At 46.8% G+C, this 16635-nt stretch overlaps 1 protein-coding gene across 15 annotated transcripts in view; it reads left to right on the top strand.

Moving 5' to 3' along the window:
* The first annotated feature begins 14602 nt into the window (after window positions 1-14602).
* The window catches only part of Bcas1 (breast carcinoma amplified sequence 1), an 83939-nt gene continuing 81906 nt past the window's right edge, over window positions 14603-16635 (top strand). For 7 of the 15 annotated variants that reach the window (XM_006500381.3, XM_030252201.1, XM_030252199.1 and 4 more), the window contains exon 1: window positions 14604-14768. The gene's annotated coding sequence lies outside the window, so the exon portion shown is untranslated. Of the gene's footprint in view, window positions 14769-16635 lie in introns of all 15 variants that reach the window. The other 8 variants (XM_006500382.3, XM_030252200.1, XM_017319334.1 and 5 more) reach the window with 3 other exon arrangements.

Below are 16635 nucleotides of genomic sequence, written 5' to 3'. Positions count from 1 at the left end.
GATCTGACGCCCTCTTCTGGAGTGTCTGAAGACAGCTACAGTGTACTTACATATAATAAATAAATAAATCTTTAAAAAAAAAAGAGGCAACAAAGTAAAATGGTGTAGAAATTGTTCAACCAGTAAAACATGGATATGGTAGCTGGTAGGGATAATAATCAAGTTTATCAATCAGGTTATCAATAATAAGTTGCAGCAGGTCTGTGTCCCACAAACCATGGATACTTGCCAACAGCAGCCAAGAAGATTTTACATCAAGTTCATCTTAAGTCCTGGGGTCCATGCAGGTGTCATGGCCATCAGGACCATGAAGAGGTGAGAAGGAGACCTCAGGGCAACTGGCCTAAGTCAGGCAGGCTGGATCAAACGTTGGCTCCGATACCAGGTCGTTTCTTGTAATCAAATTGAAACAAATCACAATTTGGAGAAAGGTTTCCAGACAACAATCATTGCCACTCCAGGTGCTCAATAAAGCTCAGAGTGTGACTACACAGAAACCCTCTTGCACAGTACATGTGACCATGGAGATGGGTTTCATAGCTTAAGAAACTTGGATCTGGTGTGGTCTCTGAGCCAAGATAGCAAAGAGGTCAGCAGGCTGTAAATTACATGTGACCTCCCCCACCCTCCGGGATAAGTTCTATTAACTGGGAGCCAAAGATAAAGGCCTAGGGAGGGAGAGTCTAGGATGAACATCCCAGGGGATTTGGATAAGGTCTGGCCCTTCAGATAGCAAAGATCACCAGGCCATTAACAACATCCACTCCCAGAGTTCTGGGTGGAAAAGAGGTATTCATTTCTTCCATTGAAGAGACACCCTGTATGATTAGTATTCCTGGTTTATCTGTGTTTATCTGTGGGCACAGGACCTCCCGCCCTTCACGTTAGGTGACACTGATGTACCCAGGAGGAAGCAGGAGACCATTTATGTGGCTATGTCCTTTCAGTTATGGACTAGCACTTACAGTTGCATCAAAGTCAAAGCCCTTGTCTGATGTCAGGACCTCTCCAGCATCTCCTCCTAGATGTGGCTCTTAGGCGGGTGCTTGTCCTGCTTGGCGTGCTGATAAAGACCTCAGGGGACTAGTCCTGACTCACTGTTTCAGCCAACTTTATCCCGTCATATTGGACAGAGCACAACAGTTAACAAAATCATGGCAGCCACGAAGGAGAAGGAGAAAGGGGGAGCTTGTGTTCCCAAGTCCCCCCTTTCTTCATCTTTTACTCGATCTGGAAGATCCTCAGCATATGGGATAGCACCGCTGACGTGATTCAGGGAGAGTCAGCCCCGTATGGTAGTTCACCTTCATTGCCAACTTAACTAGACTTGGAATCAGCACCAATGCACACCTCCGGTCGTGTGTCTGAGGATGCTTCCAGAACGACTTAGCAGAAGAGGAAAGAGCATCATTGAATGTGCAAAAACCACCCGGTGGGCTAGGGTTGGATCAGGAGACAGGGTGTGGGGTAAGCCGAGCATCAGATGAGATCAGTGTCCATCCCCCTCTGCTTCCTTCTATGCAGGAGATGCGATGTGGCCAGCCGCCTCACGCTCCTGACAGCAGAACTCCCCAGCATAGTGCGCCCCACCCGCAAACTGGGAACAAAACTATCTCTTCCTCCCCTCGGTTGCTTTTGGTCAGGTATTTTGTCAGAGAAAAGAATAGATTCACTACTGCACCCTTTAGTGAACGCTGTCTGGCGGTGGTGCCCTCAGACTCACAGCCAAGATGAACCATCAATGTAGGCAATAAAATTTAACCAGAATATAAGATTTTGGTTTGTTTGGGGTTTTGTTTTGTTTGTTTGTTTGTTTGTTTTTCCAGACAGAGTTTCTCTGTATAGCCCTGGCCGTCCTGGAACTCAGTGTTTTCAAACCTCTGCTGTATCTTTACCTTTCAGATTTTTTTTTTAATCTATAGAAGACAGTGTTTGTTTTCTGCTTGCAGCAGACATCCACTTCTAGGATATGTGCGTGCTCTGGTGCACCTGTGGAGGTCAAAGGGCAACTTGAAGGAGTCAGTTCTCTTTCTCTGTGTGAGTCCTGGGGCTTGAACTCAGGCTGTTGAACTTGGTGGCAAAGAGCCTTTATCTGCTGAGCCATCTCGCTGGCCCTGGTTTCCTTAAATTCAGTAGATACACGGTGAGCCACTTTACAGGGAATGTGTAGCGAGGCAGGAGGCTGGCTGTGGATAACTGAAGTTGGGGAACAACCTTAGGAGGGAAGAAACGCAGCTGCAGTGTGTTCAGCTTCTGCATCCTGCTCTGACAGCCTGCCCTGCGTTTCCCTGGTTCCTGCTTCAGTGGTCTGATCCATCCTTCACTGCTCCTCAGGAGGTCATCTCTCCTTCTCAGCCGTAGCTCTAGAGAGACAGAGAGGCCCCTGATGTGGGAAAGCAGCAAACTCGTCTCCTGAAGGGAAAGACCCACCACTCAAAAGGTTCAGCTTGAAACTCCCCGAAGCGCACCAGGGAGGTGGGTGCATATATCGCGATCCAAACATCATAGGAGTCGGAAAGCTAAGACTGGGAGATGGCTCCCTCAGGAAAACGCTTGTCGTTCAAGCGTGAGAACCTGAAGTTGATCCCAAGAACTCATAGGCTGTGTGGGCAGAATACTTTTAATTCAGGGGAGGCAGAAATAGATGGATCCCTGGGTCTCACTTACCACCCAAGCTCACCTAACCAGCAATGCCCAGCCGAGTGAGGGGACCTTGTTTCAAAAAACAAGCGACAATCCTGAGGGTGACACCTGAGGTTGACCTCCAGCTTCCACACACATGTGCACACATACACACATACACACGTAGGCACGAACACACCCAGACACAGAAATCAGGAAGGTGACAGAGGGCCTATGATTATTACCTTCACACAGACTCTCTGCTCAAAAGGCCTGGCTACCTCAGCACGATCTAAAGTTCATTTTAAATAATCAGAATATCTTAAAAATCATGCTTGCTGTTCTAAACTTTAAGTCTCTGAATCTCTACTTCATGTAACTATATATACGTGTGTGTGTGTATATATATGTGTGTGTGTGTATATATGTGTGTGTGTGTGTGTGTGTGTGTGTGTGTGTGTGTGTGTGGCTATATATGTGTGTATATAACGTGTGTGTGTGTGTGTATATTATACACACACACACACATATATTCTAAGCTATATGGTTATTATATTAGATTAACTATAAAATACACAAAGCATTTCCTTTACAAAACTCTTGCATACTTCACAAAGACCAGGGGTTTTCTGGCCACTTTTCAAACTTTTGATAAAGCATGCATAAGAAACAGCTTTGATACTTGTGAATTTACCTCAAGAGAAGCGGGGAGTGGGGAGTGTGTAAAATTGAGGCCAAGTGCCAGCAATGGCTGGTTCAGGAGCCAGGGGGTAGGTAGGGTTTAAAAAGGCAGCCAGCTCTCAGTTCTGCTCGCGCTCATCGGATTCATGAGGACATTGCTCTAATAAGCAAATGAAGGCAGTGAGTCCTCCTTTGAGCCATCAGTCTCTGGAGCTTCGCCAAAGCAAAGACCTGGAGCGCTGAAGGATGACGAGAACTGGCTGTCAGGAGCTTCAGCAGTTGACAAAGCATAAAGGCAAATGTCCAGTCAGAACGGTTCCAGATTCACAGTCCCCGAGGAAATGAGTTTCATCCGGAATCCTAGGCATGGATCCTCGTATACCCATCGCTCTGCTCCAGGTTGCCCTGGGTCAGGCGCCACGGAGGAATGCGGAGGGAGGGCTGTGAAGCGTGCCCAGCGCCCCCCTGAACGGCTGTTTTTATTTATCAAGGGGCCTGTGGTCAAAAGGCACTACAACAGAGAGGCAATTTGTTACAAATTTAATCTAATCCTAGAGCTTAGTTTCAGGTCGCACATGGCAGTCATTCTTGGGAGTGTAAGAGGATGGGTGTCCACTGGGGAGGGAGTCTCGGTCGGCTGAGTCCGGTAGGTCCACATAAGGCAGAGAGAAAGACCAGATCAATATGTTGCTAGCCCCTGTTTCTCCTTCAGGTTAGGCGATCACAGCGGACACGGAGGCAGAACAGGGGGTGGGCTCTGATCCAAAGCCAGCAGGGATCCTCAACTGGGGATTCTGTCGCAGTGAACAGGGGTCCTGGAGAATGGACAGGGGAACAGAAATCTTGCTAGGAGCAGGAGCCCAGAAAGAAAGGAGTACTCAGCAAAGAGCCAAGAAAAGAAGGGGGCATCAAGACCCCCACAGTAGGGCAAAGTCTGGAGGGACTGTGAGAACCGGACCGGATGTGAAACGGGTTGCAAGGCGCAGCGGGTGTGAGTGCTTGTGCTGAGGGTAGAGTTAAAGATGATCAGCAGACAGAAGAGGGCGTGCCCTAAGAGCTGAGGTTTAATTGTAGTTATATCTACAACTCCTGTATGTCTTCTTACATTTTAATGGCCTTCTATACCTAATTATGTTTGTAAAATTCTTGAAATCAATTATATCACAAATTAAAACTTAATAAATGATTCTTTAAACACATAAAAAGTGTACTATATCACAAGTATTCAACAGATATAAACATAGGAGGAGCAAAGCAATCACTTTAAATGTATTCTAAAAGGGAACTATGTGTCTTTAAGCAGGCTATATAGTTTAAAAATATACATCTTAAACATGTTTATATTTATGTATATATACACCCACACACACCCAACCCCATATCTTTAAAAGAGATAAGAATGGTTTTATCCCTGTACACTCATTTTATAGCATGGCTATATATCTTATTGTTTTTTTTTTCATAATAAGATTGTTCCAATTTGCTTTCTGCTCCTATAATAAACACCAAGACCAAAAGCAACTTAGAAGATGCAAGGATTTATTTTGTTTTGCAACTCATAGTCCATCATTGAGAGAAGCCAAGGCAGGAACAGAAAGCAGAAACCATGAAGGAACACTGCTTACTGACTTGCTCCTTCTGACAATCTCAGTCTGCTTTCTTACACAGCCCAGGACCACCTGCTTAAGGGATGGCACCACCCACAGTGGAGTAGTGGCTGCTATATCAATTAGCAATGAAGAAAAGGTCTCATAGACATGGCCAAGGCCAATCTGGTGGAGGCAACTCTTCATCGAGGTTCCCTTTTCCCAGGTGACGCTAGGCTTGTGTCAGCTAAGGCTGACTGGGACCTGAAATGACCACTGGAAGAGCTGGACAGCTCCAATTACCTGATTAGAGCAGGGACTTCAGTGTGGGAGGGGATTTGTCTAGGAAGGAAAGATGGCCTGAGGCAGTCTTTGTTCTCCAACCAGCAAAAGGAAAGAAATTTTTTTCTGGAGTAGAATTTTCATAACAGGATTTGGAAAGCAGCCCAAAATTGGCAGAGAAGGGAGGTAGTTTTTATAGCAAGAGAAAGGGAACGTGGTCAGTTAGGAGTGTCAGATTTGAGAATGAAGACCTGGATGCTGGAGGGTGGGGCAGGGAGAGCTGAGAGAAGGGTGGTAGGGGTGGAGGGAGGGGGGAGCTTTGGCAGCATGAAAACCCAACCCATCTTCCGCCATATTGGAGAGAGTCCTTGAAGTTTTGATGAGTTTGGAAGTTAGGACTACCCTCTGGCATTCTTGAGGGGATATTTTAGCCAGGCCATGTTACAGTTGAACATGAGAAACTGAGGAAATGGAGCCCCCTTTAGAGGATTAGTGGCCCATGTCTGTTCAGCAGAGTGAAGAAGAGGATTCAACAGAAACCAGGCTGCGGGGAAGGGAAGAATTGAAACCAATGGCTCTGCTTAGTAGAAGCCCACAGGGAGGAAGGGAACCCTATCCACCAGTCCCAGCAAGCGAAAACTCTCTGCCTCATGTCTGGGTCTCTGTAAGTCTGTAAGTAAGTCTGTGTGGCTCATGTCTGAAAGAAGAGTTTCCAAAGCAGGGAGAGATCTCAAAAGTCACCTAAAGGTGACTCATTCGGTGGCAGTTGCAATGAGAGAGAAGCAGTCTTTGTCTGAGCTGCTCAAGGAGAAGAGATACAAAGAATCCAGGGAGGGGGCAAAAAGGAGAACAGAGGGGAGGGGAACCCCAGTGGAAAGAGGAACTCCCCGACTCCGTATGGGAAGTAAGGTTGACTGGAAGAAAGCAGATGGAGGAACCACATCTTGACATGCATACATTTCAATTGGGAGGAAATCCTTCCTGAGGGCTCTCTAATTTGAGAGCCAGAGCCTGCCACCTGTTCACGCTGAGAGAGTTAGAGGGATGACAAGGGGTGGGGAGAGAGATTGAGAAGTTTCCTTTTGTGACCACAGGGGTAAGTAACCAGTGACTCAAAGACTGCTGAGACATTAATAACCATCTTCCTGGCCAGCCACTCCTGGGCTGTCAGTGACCAGGGAGGGAAGAATCTAGAAGAACAAGTTGCTTTAGTTCCAGGGACCAAATTGCTTTAGTGTCAGTGATTGTCACTGCTTAGCCCCAAAGGGGGAGCTTTACAAAGATGGAGTGGTCGTGACTACCAAGACCTTATCTCCAAACAGAACTGAAACAGTGTTTTGGAATGAGTACTCTGAATGTGGTATCAATATGGAATGGGGCAATATCAAAGAAGATCTTCGAAAGACGGGCTGATAGGTTTTTTTGGTTGTTGTTTTTTTTTGGGGGGGGGGTTGTTTGTTTGTTTGGTTTTTAGTAATAATGGGATTTGAACCAGGGCTTGCTGAATTCTTTCTGCCACTGAACTATACCCTCAGCCCCTGCCTGCTCCCTGTGGGCTTTCTAATGAAATTTTACTTCTCATAGAATTATGGCCAGGCGTGGTGGCGCACGCCTTTAATCCCAGCACTCGGGAGGCAGAGGCAGGTGGATTTCTGAGTTCGAGGTCAGCCTGGTCTACAAAGTGAGCTCCAGGACAGCCAGAGCTATAAAGAGAAACCCTGTCTCGAAAAACAAAAAAACAAAACAAAAAAATTATGGAAAAAGAATTAAAATTTTGTCCTCTGGAGCTGAGTTACTTGCCTTTCTCACTAAGACAGAATACCCAACAGGGACAGTGTCCGAGATGCAGAAGGGTTAGTGCTCAACCTTTTCAAAGCGTTAATACATCCCGGGGGAGAGGGACATGAGTAAGGTTAGGGGTGGGACAAGCTTGTGGTGGGCTTCTCACATCACGGTGCCTGCCATACAGGAATCTGATGACACAGGACCAAACCAGGAGTGGGTACTACCTTCAAGGGCCAGCCCCCTAGTGACCTATCTCCTTCAACTGGACACTACCTCCCCCTTTGAAGTATCACTGTCCTCAGGAGACAGAGCGTTCAGAACATGATGTGTGGGGGCAGTTCAGTCGCACCCTGACACCATCAGAAACAATCAAAGGCTGAAAGGAGTTTCTGTTTTATTCATATGAGATCTAGCTGTAGCTGCAAGTTTTGGCTACATGGCTTGCTCCTGGCTAGCCACGTGAGCGCACCTGCCCGGTCACGTGCGCGCACCTGCCCAGGAGCTAGCCATCTTGAATCTGAGAATGAAAGACGTTAGCTTATTTTGTAAATGGCTTGGCAACCTCAAAGGGTGGGCACTCATAAACCTTCCCCTGCTACCCCAGGCCCAATGGGGATGTGGCCAGTGACCACTTAACGAAATCTCACATGATTGCTTGGTTTTACCTTCTGCCGCTCCAGCATCCCATTCATCTTCCCTGAGTTCCGGCGAATCGCCTGTTCCTCTCTGCATCTACCCCGCAACTCTAAGTGTCCCGCTCCATGGCTAACCATTGGCCCTTGGTATCCTTACTGATCAATCAAAAACCAACTGGGGGACAAGGACCTTCAGTTGGACACACAGATTTCTGATTGAATCAAAGCATTAGAACACATTTCCAGCATCTAGAGACATTTGTCATGTTGGAAATCAGAACTAACAAGTTTTAAATGTTCTTAAGTTCATTTAGACGTATAATAAGCTCATCCGATGTTAACTATTTTTTTCCAATAGTCCCCCAATAAAACTACTTATCTTTCATGAAGATTTTTAAAAGGCAAAAATAACAGTATGATTTTAGATTTTTGCAATTCGTGGGTGTCTGCCATGGTGGAAGAGATCTCCTCCTGCCTCTCTGCCTCTCTGCCTCTCTGCCTCTCTGCCTCTCTGCCTCTCCACCTCTCCGCCTCTCCGCCTCTCCGCCTCTCCGCCTCTCCGCCTCTCCGCCTCTCTGCCTCTGCCAATGTCTCTGCCTCTGCTGCTTGGTTAAGGTGAAGAACACACAATTCCACAAGCATGAAGCTGAGGGAGAGAGTCAGAGTCTAACAATTGTTTTCAGATAACTATTACTACTATACCAAACTGAAGAGTGGTCAAGTCTCATTTTATTTTATAAGAGAAAACAAGGAAAGCAGGGGGTTGGCCAGACAGTTAGCAGTTGAGAGTGCATCCTGCTTGTTAGAGGGTCACAGTTAAGTTCCCAGCTCCCATGTCAGGTGGCTCACATGGCCAGTAAGTCCAGCTCCAGGAATCACACATAAAAAAAATAAAATAATTTTGTTCGCTTTCTTTTTTTTTTACTATTGACTCTTGCAATAGTCACTGATTCCCGACTGGAGATGTTTCTTTTTCTTTTTAACTATAATATTTTTATTAAATCTTTGGATTTTTCAAAAATAAGATAAAACCTTTTTAAAAAAGAGAACCATTTATGGAATAATAGAGAGTTATAAATTATTCTTAAGAATACTCAATGCTATAAAATATAAAATTTTTTCCAAATATAGTAAATAAATCTAAATTCACTTTTAAGAGAATCTTTTCGGGGAGGTTCTTTTTCTTTTCTTTTTTTTTTCTCTTTCTTTTCTTTTTTTGCATGTATGGATATGTGAATATGCATCTGTGCTTGTGGTGTACATGTAATACACACACACACATATATGTGTGTGTGTGTGTGTATACATGTATGTATATGCACATATATACATACATGTATACACAGAAGTGGAAAGTCAGGTATCCCGCTCTGCTACTGTCTACCCTACGCCCCTGAGACAGGATCTCTCGTCAGAACTAGAGTTAGGCTGACAACAGAAACCCTAACTGCTTTCCTTTCCCTGCCCCCTACAGTACTGAGATTGTGTGTGAGCTGCATCACACCAGGTCTCTCTCATGGATGCTGGGGATTTGAACTTAGATCCTTATGCCTGCCCAACAAATGCCCCAAACCAATGGGCCATTTCTCCAGCCAAGTCTATATTTTCTGCCCTCTTATTACATTTATTGCAGAAAAACATTCACCCTGAAATTCATTGGATGAGGGAAACTACCAGGATCTCTGAGCAGTGCATTTCTAACTCCATTTAAAGTATTTACAGATGTGTCTAAATCAAACAGTTTTCTGATTGGCTGTGGTGGCTCAGGCCTGCTCCCAGGACTCAGGAAGCTGAAGGAGGAAGGCAACAATGTCAGTGCTGAGCCTGGGTCATACAGCGTGACTCGGTCTCCAAAGAGAAGTATGAAGGGCAGGTTCCTGACTTGTCTCCCCAGAGACTGTATGGACCACACCGCAATGTTTATACAGCCCTGTTTTGCCCTATATACTTGCATACAACTTGTAGAACTTGTCTGTTCAGATGTGCACATATTGAACTTTTATATATGAATACTGGACCTTCAGTTGCTTAAAAAAACCTGCACTTCTGAAGACCAACGATATGTGTGAGAAAAATCTCAATACCACCCCTTCATGGCCACGATAATCTAACTTGGTCGAGCATTTTCTGTGATTAATCCCCTTTAGTTCGCACAGGAACTCTGCAATGGGTAGCTACCAATACACTCCCTTCATACATGTGAGAATCGGCACACAGAGGGGGCAGTGGCCTCCCAGAGTCACATAGTTGCTCAGGTAGGTTTTCTGTCATATGCAGTAACTCTAGATCCCACGTTCCCACGTGATAGTGAGACCTGATCTCCCCATGAGCTCCGAGACCAACGTCAGCCACAGACTGAACTAGGGTAGACAGTGGTCTTCTCTCGGCTTTTTTCCAGCTTCCCAAATACAGCAGCATCACGCTGTTATGGGAAGGACAGCATCAGATAGATTAAGAGAACCATTTAGGAGAACACTAGGCGACAAGTGAGACAAAGGTGATACCAGGCTTGCCCTCTCAGACAGAGCAGACTGGCCAACTCACTCAGGCAGGAGGAGGTTGACTGCCCTCTGCAGGTTCAGTCCGCATGACTGCACTGTAAGGGTTCACGCCCAGTCCAGCTCAGCTCCTTAAGCACAGCAGAGGGGCTCAGTCGGTAAAATATGTGCTTCACAAGCACATGGGCCTGAGTTTGATCCCCAGAAATCATGTAACAAATAAACAAACAATCAAACAAACAAACAAACAAACAAAAACCCTGGGGCATTGCATTGCAAAACCAACATTTATATTCTGATTAGTGGGTACCTGGGGCTTGCTGGCAGCCGGCCTAGCCTACTTGGTGAGCTCAGGCAAGTGAGAGACACTTCCTCCAAAACACACAAACAACCAGCAACAAAAGCAGTGAGTGATACCTGAGGAGCTGTATCAAGGTTGTCTTCTGGCCTACACATGCGCGCGCGCACACACACACACACACACACACACACACACACACGCATACACACCAACATGCACACACACATACACACACACATGCACATACACACACGCATACACACACACAAACATGCACACACGCACATACACGCATACGCATACACACACACACACACGCATACACACACACATATGCACGCACAGCTGACATTGGCTCTGTGAGCAGAGGCAAAGCGTCTGTATGGAAGACCAGGGAAGGCTTGGAGATGGTACTAGGATACTTCGGATTTCTAGAAATTGTTCTGTAACCGGCTCTATCCAGATTCTGGAGATGGTAGTTGACACTTGTATGGGTCAGTCAATATTTGAAGAGGGGTGGAGATCCTAGGGCGAGAAGATTAGGAGGTGAATCATGTCAGGGGTGTGTCCTGGGCACCTCAAGTCTGTAAGCAGGGTGGTTGTGCTCAGTGTCCAGCATGGCATGGTTTCATTGGGAGGTAAAGTTTACACCAGGAAGCCTTTACACTGGATGCGCACTGTTATCTCTACCAGGGCTGCTTAGTGTTCTATGGTCGCCATCTTGAAATTCTTCCTCCTCCTCCTCCCTTCTTTCTTCTTCTTCTTGCATATGTATGTGTACATAATGTATATGAATGTATATTTGAGTACACTGTTGCTGTCTTCAGACACACCAGAAGAGGCCATTGGATCTCATTACAGATGGTTGTGAGCCACCATGTGATTGCTGGGAATTGAACTCAGGACCTCTGGAAGAGCAGTCAGTGCTCTTAACCCCTGAGCCTTCTCTCTACCCCATCACTTGATATTCTTAACAGTGTAATCTATGAGCTGGGGTTGTATAAGTCAAGCTGAGAGTGCATGAAGGGTGTGTGTGTGGTGTGTACACACAACAGCTGTGCTCACTAGCCTTTCACACCCACCCCTCAGGGTCCCACCATCCGTGCGGAGGTGTTGAGCAAGCCTGAAAGTCAGAGGTTCATGCTGCATCTACAGCCAAGTCTGTACGCTCTGGGTTTCAGTTGGTTTGCTGTGCGAGTCAGTGTGGTGCCGAGCACAGAAGTGGGAGCCACCAATATCAGCTGGAGAGATGATTCCGTCAGCGAAGTGAACTCAATCCCCAGAGCCAAGGTGAAAAAGCCAAGCACAGTGCTGCATGCTTGTAACCCCAGTGCTGTGGAAGCAGAGACAGGAGGAGACGAGAGGAGGCAGGAGGGTCCCTGGGTCTCTTGGGCCACCTGGCCAACCGTAATCAGGGAATTTCATGAACATTGAAAGACTCTCTTGAAAGAAGATGAACGACCAGCTTTTGAAGAACAGGAGCTAAGGCTGACCTCTGATCTTTACATAAACACACACACGTGTGCCTGTGTACCTGCATATACGCAAACATACATGCACAAGAACACACACACACAAACATATACATATATATCCTGAAGCCTAATTCATCTTCTTGGCCGATCTGTCAGCCTGTGGAGCCATTTGTGATGGTAATAGCTCAGCGAGTAGGAAGGGACCCAAAGGTTCTTTTCCTTTTCTGTTCTGTTTTCGTCATCAAAATCCACACTAATGACATAGTTTTGTAATTCTGTCTTAACTTACAGTATAATCCATGAAAGGTGAATTGGGAGAAGGTAGGAGAAAGGGAAAAATCCTGATTTCATTCCTTCCCCAGTCCTTCTCCCTGCTTTTGAAACAAGCCTGCACTGTTTTCTCTGTGCAAACTCCATAGCCAGCCACTGTGGTTTGGATAAGGACCCCTTAGAAAGCCACAAGGTACAGCCTTGTTCCCCAGTCTGATGTTATTGGAGGTGCTCTGGCCTTGAGGAGGTGAGGCCTTACTGGTCCTTCAATTTTTAGGAACCCATCCGCAAGGGGTTTTATGGGATCCATTGTCTCTTCCTCTTGCTCTTCACTTCCTGCCCACAGAGGGTGAGCGTGGTTACTCTGCCACTCTTTCCCACTGTGACGTGCAGCTCAGACTCTGGGCCCATTTGATCATGGACTGGAGCCACCAAGTCATGATCCAAAGCATACCTTTTCTCTCTATAAGCAGTCCCGACTCAGGCATTTCGTGGTAGTGATGGGAGGCTGGTAGCACACAGGCTACACACAGTGTGGCTTTTGGCCCAGTGGTGACTGAATGAGAGTCTACGACCTTCTGCCACTTCCCAAGAGCCTCACCTCAGTGAGTGTCCTCAGCCAAAATCCCTCTGCAGCATGACCTTATGTGAGGTTCAAAGAGAAGGGCAGCAAATAGCTGTGAATGATAATTTGAGGGCAAACAGGGCCAGTCAGCTCTTAGCTATGGAATCTTGCTCTTGGAGACTTGTCTGCCAACTGCCCCAGGGAATCAGGGATACGATACAAATTGAACACAGGGGGCTCCCAGCCAGGAGGCTGAGAGACACTTGAGGGGTTAGTGACACATTCAGTCACCAAGCTGGTCTGTAAGAATCAAGGTCTGAGCCAAGACCAAGGGGTGGAAGCTTGCTTTACACAGTGCACAGTGGTGGCCGCTCTGCAATTGGTCCACTTGCAATTGGGTTCCGGGCATGTACACTTTCCGGGCAGAGGCCAGAGCTGAGCGCTCCTGCCTGGGGATTCAGTTTAGTTCAAACAGATTTGACTCTTCTGCAGCGTTCTGACTGACTCCATGTTCTCCGGTCTCTTGGTTGCTGCTGCTATTCTTTGTCAGCAAGGCTCGTGTGCTGTGAGTCCAATTAATGTTAGGACTCCGCCCAGTGATGAGCCCAGGTTGGTGGAGAGGCCCCGCCCACCAGGCCTATACATAGCCTGATGCTTAGCAAACAGTCACGATGAGCAGCTGGATGGGCGAGTTATTGACTGAAGCCCCAGTAATTACCGGTTTACACTTCTCTTGAGTGTTTTCCCAGGGGTGCCCTCAACACATCTCCCATTTGCCTTGTCTGTCAGCAGGCTCCTTCCTGCTCACCAAGTCTATAAATAATACCCAAACTTACTCTTTGTTATTATTCTTCCTCTTTCTTTGTTTCTTTCTTTTGTTTGTTTGTTTCTTTCTTTTGTGATTTTTTTTTTTCAAGACAGGGTTTCTCTGTGTAGCCCTGACTGTCCTGAAACTTGCTCTGTAAACCAGGCTAGCCTCAAACTCAGGAATCTGTCTCTCTCTGCCTCCTGAGTGCTGGGATCAAAGGCGTGCACCCCCATGTCTGGCTACACACTTGCCTTTTTGATCCTCTTTGTGTGTGTGTGTGTGTGTGTGTGTGTGTGTGTGTGTGTGTGTGTGTGTGTGTCTTCTTTGGCTTGATTTTTTTCTCTCTCTCTCTCACATGTATCATATGTAAAACAATGTAACTAACTTGTTGCATACTTTTACTGTCGGGGCTTGAGGATGTAGCTCAGCTGTAGAGCAGCTTGCCCAGTGTGCACAGAGCCCAGAATTCCATCTCTTGAATCATGCAAGTTGGACATGGCTGTACACGCCTGGAATCCCAGCACTGAGGCGGTGAAGGCAGGCAGATCAAAGGACGCCCTTAAACTGCATAGTAAGATCAAGGCCAGCCTGAGCTACATGAGACCCTGCCTCAAGCAAACAGATAAGTCAACTGAACTTCTGGCCAGCAGAGGAAAAGAACACTCAGCAATGTCACATGGTTTTGCTACAGCCACAAGCCACCCTTTGTTTAACCATTTTCCAGGGTTTAGAGCTGTTATGGGACTAGGCATTGGGGAGGGGGGGGAGGTGTCTCCTAGCTAGGTGACCTGGTCATGGTAGAGATGGCACCCAGAATCAACACAGGTAAACGGCAAGACCAAGCTGCAGACCCTCACAGAGCATGTCCTCCCTGCTCTGACCGTGACCTGCAGTTGTTACAGAGAGGGACTGCATCCCAGGTCCACCTGCACAGTGTTCAAAGTGCCCAGCAGGCATGAATGTAAGAGCACTTAGGTGTTGTGTTGCTTTTTTTTTTTTTTTTACTGGGATTGTAGGCACCTGAATACAGGAAGAGACGCGTTTCCATAGGGCAGGCAGGGGCGGGGAGGACTCCTCCTGGCGTGTGTTTGTCCTGCTCTGTGTATTCAGCCAGCAGGCCTAACAAGGAAGCAAAGGGCACAGGGCCAGGCTCTGCAGCTAGTCTGAGACTGGGCAGCAACCGCTGAAGACGCAGGACCCTGAGCAGAACCAACTGTTGGAAACTGTGGGGGACCCAAGATACTCCCACCGACTTACCAGGTAACTGCCTCCAGACTCTTGAAGCTCCGCTGGAGTGTCTATTGCTCATGGTGTGGGGTCAGATAGAGGGTAGAATTTGACCCCATCTCTTACTCACTTGCTGTGTGGTCTTGGGCATGTGGAGTCTTGGTTTTCCTGTCTGTGAAATGGGACTTAGAGACTGCTCTTCGTAAAAAGCATCAGTGGCTGTGTGGACCTTGTTGGGTTGGATCAGCACAATGCACTCTGGTCTCTGTGGAGCAGTGGAGGGTCATCACAGGCTGAGGACCAGTGTCAGGCCAAGAATCTCACAGCCAAGCAGGCTTCAAATCTGTGGCTACAGGTGTTGTCTAAGGACCCGAGGAGACAGGGGGAGAGGCTCTTTAAGTGTCCACTGTGGGTCTGACTCTTCTATCTGGCATGTACTAAATTCAAGGCCTTGGGTTTTCCCATCACCCTCTGAACCATTTTGCTGCCTGGAAAATCCAGGATGCTCAGAGGATGGTCTCCATCCTGTCACAAGCTGGTCGGGTACCTTGGGGTCAGATTCCTTCAGCTTTATGGGCCTCTACTTGCTTGTCTGTACAATGGGGATCACCCCAAGTCTGAACTCAGTTTAGATGGCAAATGCACATGAAAGCCCATACATGTAAGAAACTTCAGTCTGTGTCAGGTGGCATCCACATTCCAATGCAGAGAACGAGGCTGGGGAGAGGGCTGGGGACTGGTCCCGAAGCTGCAGGGTGGGTGCTGTTGGATCCAAGTGACAGCCAAAAGGAGGGAAGCTGTGTTCACAAGGGACACCATAAGATTCAGTCGTCAAGACCAGCTAAAGCTGGGGGTGGTGGCACTCAGGAGGCAGAGGCAAGAAGGTCCCTGGTTTAAGGCCAGACTATTCTATGTGGCAAGTTCTAGACCAACCAGAGGGATATAGTGAGACCTTGTTGCAAACAAACAAACAAACAAACAAAGGCTGGAGAGGTGGTTCAGCATTTCAGAAACCATGTTGCTCTTGCAGAAGACCTGAGTTCTGTTCACAGCATCCATGTGACAGCTCACAACCATCTCTGTGATATGATGCCCTCTTCTGGCCCCTGTGAGCACTGCATGTGCATGCATACATATACATACATACATACATACATACATACATACATACATACATATGGGCAAATACTCATACACATAAAATAAAAACAAATTTTTAAAAGTTAAAAATATATAAAAGTAAAAAAATATATATAAAAGTATAAAAAAGGCAAGTACATCTTAAGACAAAATTCACAAGGTGAAAATTAATGCAAGACAATCTTTGATTAACAAAATCTCAATTCAGTAAAAATAAGACCAGAGACAGCATTAATCTTGATTTTCAAAAGCTGTGTTAAAGGGATTGGGGATTAAGGGTTTAGCTCAGTGGTAGCCTAGCAAACATGGGGCCTTGCATTCCACCCTCAACAATGTAGAAAAAAACAGTCAAAAAGGAGGCTCACACCCATAACCTTGCACTGAGGCAGAAGGATTGCAGTGAGTTGGAAGCCAGGCTGTTACATGGTATATTTCAACCTGCACAGTACTGTGAGAGCCCTCCTCAGAAAAGAAAAAGAAAGAGCCCTGCTTCATCCTGATGCCCGGGATTCTTGCCTTTCCTCGCACCTGAAGCCACTTCACCCTGGTTCCAGCCCTGCCGTGATCTGCTGCCCTCAGCCCTGGGCCACGTGACCTCTTTCCCAACACAAGACATGAGAAGGTGTGCGCAGTGGCTCCAACCTGAGAGAGAACGGCAGGGAGCCAGCTCTGACCCAGACATTTTTATTTACTTTTTTCCCCCCAAAGAACTCTAAGACCCTCAGGAACGTATGTATCTGGTTTTGATTGGTTTTAGTGT

This window comes from Mus musculus, chromosome 2, assembly GCF_000001635.26.
Source record: "Mus musculus strain C57BL/6J chromosome 2, GRCm38.p6 C57BL/6J".
NCBI classification, from domain to species: Eukaryota; Metazoa; Chordata; class Mammalia; order Rodentia; family Muridae; genus Mus; species Mus musculus.
Note: the sequence above shows the minus strand (reverse complement) of the source record. Positions and strands in the feature narration are given on the sequence as shown.